The 3,607-nt window shown below is 50.3% G+C and overlaps 1 protein-coding gene across 1 annotated transcript in view; it reads left to right on the top strand.

The window, feature by feature from the left end:
- The first annotated feature begins 2,275 nt into the window (after nucleotides 1–2,275).
- LPAR4 (lysophosphatidic acid receptor 4) overlaps nucleotides 2,276–3,607 on the top strand; it is a 14,942-nt gene continuing 13,610 nt past the window's right edge. The window contains exon 1 of the mRNA XM_057381738.1: nucleotides 2,276–2,764. The gene's annotated coding sequence lies outside the window, so the exon portion shown is untranslated. The remainder of the gene's footprint in view (nucleotides 2,765–3,607) is intronic.

Here is a 3,607-nt window from a genome sequence, read left to right as displayed (position 1 = left end):
TGATRTTTTAGAAGTTTAGATGCTTTTAAAGCTAGAAAGCTTTAGATGCTTTGGAAGCTGTGTCTCAGGATGAGAGAACAAGACAGGATGTCGCAGATGCRTTGCAAACAGGAAAAAAATTCCAAAGACAACAATTTGAGGCACAAAATTGACATTTTGGGGTTGTGTGGGGTCCCTCCTTCCCCAGACAGGGTCTCTAAATCACTCAGATGCCACAAAACCATCCCTGGATGATCCACTCGTGCCACAGCAGCCTGTCCATGGATTCTTGGGATGGAGAGCTCCCCTGAAACCTCAGGAAGCACCAAAGCCTTGCAATATTCGAGGCCCAAATGACAAATTAATTCTGCTGGTGYAGGGAAGTGCAGGAAGGAAAGGAGCAATAAAGGAAGAAAGTTGATACCTCGATCACATCAATTCCAGTGGCCTTGAAATGCCAGCTGGATTTGGGCTCTGCTCTTTGGCTCCTTGGAGGGCTCCTAAGTGCCCTGAAGTAGGAAAATTGGCACGAGAAAGCCTCAATTGAGCAGGTTTGACAGCAGAAAATTCAGCGTTAATTAGGGGGAAATGCAATATGTTCATTTTCTGGGCAAAATGATCCCRTAAATTCAGGTGTTGGTGCCTGGCTGAAATCAGTGGGAATTGCACATCCCAGCCCCAGAGCCACTCCAGCACTGACACAACCAGAGACACCCCAGAAGTGACATTTCTGTGGGGTTTCTGTGCATGAGCAGCAAAAATCTGCCAAGAGGGGGTAAAACTTCTGCTCCAGCGTATTTGTGCCTTCTCAGCAGCCACGGTTTCCAATAAGATAACAGCCTGGTTTCCCTTGTTTTCCAAAATAACTCCAGATTATTGATGTCCTGCCAATGTTTTAGCAAGGAGAGTTCACTAAATCCCACCCTGTCCCAMGTCTAGGATGAACACCATGGGATCAGGGTGGGGACACCAAAGGGGTTGTGCAGAGATGAAGAGCCCAGGAGTCTGCTCCTTGKTTTTCCATTTTAAAGCAAACACTTTTCTGTAACTGGAACCAAGAAGAGAGGCAGCCTCCTCCTTTCTTCATGTTTGGCAAATAAACCTCTCTTAAGGGCACTGTGTTGGAAATGTTTGTACTTTATTTATTTTAAAAAAATACACAGAGTGGGCTGATAGCACAACRTTTGGCCTATTTAGGAGGAGAAGGTTGAAGGCATCCATGTATCCCTTTGAGTTCTTTGGAGGGCAGTAGGAATACATTTCTCTGGGGATGTTTTTTTTCTCATCAATACCMAAAATGTTATGTTCCATAGGGAAAATATTGGAATTTTAATTTTTTTGGTGTGATCTCCACAGGCTGGAGAGCAAGCATTATGGCTCAACCTGTAGTTTGCACTTTTTCAGCTCCTAGCTTTGGCTGCAGCAGAGAAAATGCTTCTTTTAAAAGAAAAAAAATCCTAAAACAAGTGGTGACTGAATGAGCTGCTCACTACAACTTCTGGATTTAATGGCAACCATGGATGGATAAAAAGTTGGAATCACTAYGATGGTTTTGAGGGTTGGACTCCCCAAAGTGCATAAATCCCATTCCCAAAATCCCGTAACATTATAAAGAGTTGTTCTCCCAGCCCTTGAAGTTCCCAACAGCTGAAGACTTTTGTCAAGAGAGTTTAATTAAACCAATAACTCCGGAGAGAAAGCAAACATCCCAGCCAGGCACAGCTGCCTGGGTCCGTTCCAGCCACAGCAAAGTTGGCACGATCACCACATTCTGCCTAAATTCTGGAAGAGGCACACAAGTTTTGGGTTAAGATTTATTCTGTATTTAATCTTTCAAGGGGCTGTCAGTTTCCTCTCTAATGGGTTTGCCCAGCCCTGGCAGTTTTGAAGCTCAAACTCAAGATGTTAATCTGCAAAAAGGTTTCAGTGAGCTCATCCTGATCTGTGTCAGCACACCCAGCTCCAGACATCCTTCTTTCCCCAAAAAAAAGCTTTCAAATGCCGCGGTGTTGGTCAATCGGTCCCCACTGAGAGCTCTGACCCTCGCATGAGAATGGGTGTGAAGAGCAGCCGCATCTCCCCAGGGATCAGCAKTTCAGCCGCCTGAAAATGCCCACAAGCCACGGAACTGGGATTCCGCATCAATTTACTGGTGATAGTGGTGGGTTTGACACCCCGAGCCTTCTGCCAGCCCCCACACTCAGTGAGGCGATGCTTTTGGCCACCCCGCCACCGTTCCCCCACCTTTGCCTCCTCTTTTTTTTACTAAACAAACAAAACGGACCTTTGCCCATGGGGAGCAGGAAACATCTGCACCGCCACCGCTCTCGCTCCCAATCCACGCTCCTGTTTTTGTGTTTCGTTGAGGAGAGAGCTCGCAGAGGCTGAGGTTCAGCAGCCGGGAGCTGCTGGGTTGTTATATGAGATATTCAGGAAGTTATTTGCATGGAGGGGGATAAAAGCCYGTGGCAGCAGCCGGGCGCGCTGCAGAGGCGACTCAGCCACGGTGGCCACCGGCCCAAGGAATTACAGCCAGCCCAGCTTCACAATGAGTTGTTTACTGGCCTTGGCTGCGAGTGGGAAGAGCCAAGGAGAGCGGAGGAAGAGGAGAGACAAACACAATGCGAGCGAGACGCGTTAGGGGGAGGCTGGGCTTTAGCAGCAGCCCCGGGATTTCAGCCCTACGGACGCAGAGAGGGCTGAAAAGGGAATAAAATGAACCATCCGCCGCCTTGCTGCTGCTGCCAGAAGAGCCTGGTCCCTACCTGAAGGGCTGATCTCGAAGGTAAGAAGGGAAAATGTGCAGTTTTTAGGCGGAGGGCGGGTTCGCCGCGCKGCTCTCGGGGGCAGCTCCCAGGCAGACCCAGCCACGCTTCCCTGAGTATTCGTAATTACGGCCCTGCAAATRGAAAGCTGGCCGGTTTTCCAGCAGGAATCCAGCGCTTTCAGGGCAAGAGCTCAGACCGTTTCACTCAGCTCCTTTGAGAAGATTTTAAAACAAAACAACCGCCCCCAGCCTAACGAACAGCGCCTTTCTAAGTCTGCTTAGGGAGATRTTTGATTTTCACGGCCAACTTTGCTCTGCAGCTTCCCAACCTTACCCAGAGCTTTCCCGATCCTCAGCTCCCCCCTCTCCTCCTCACTTTTTTAATTGGAAGCCAAAACAATCGCGGCCGCGGGACGGAAAATCCGCGCTTTGAGGAGCTTTTTCCCCGCTCCTTCCCATCGGGCACGATCCCCGGCTAATTGCTCAGGAAATCCTTGCTGCTCATTGTCGGGCTGTCCTTAAGCTGCTAATTCCGAGCTGGGAGAGGCTCTCTGGAAGGGAATCCATGCCTAGAGCCCCGCGAGAGGGACCCAGCGGAGACCCGGGGCGGGGCGGGCTCCGGCGCTAATAACACATCGGTGCCCAATGGAAAGCGTTTCCTATGGAGACCCCCAGGAGTTCCCCCCAACCCACAGCCCCTGCCCCACACATTGGGCCCATTCTCCCGTCCCGTTTTCCCAAGACACGATGGCAGCGGCGCTGGGCAGCCCCGATCCCGCTCGGAACAAAGGCCGGGCAGCTGCCACCCAGCGCGGAGTTTGAGGATGAGCGGCTGAACTTGGACAAAGTGGGTTTTTTTTT

This window comes from Malurus melanocephalus, unplaced genomic scaffold, assembly GCF_030028575.1.
Source record: "Malurus melanocephalus ecotype Western Australia unplaced genomic scaffold, MMel_1.1 scaffold_525, whole genome shotgun sequence".
NCBI classification, from domain to species: Eukaryota; Metazoa; Chordata; class Aves; order Passeriformes; family Maluridae; genus Malurus; species Malurus melanocephalus.
The sequence above is the reverse complement of the archived record's forward strand: the minus strand, read 5'-3'. Positions and strand labels throughout refer to the sequence as shown.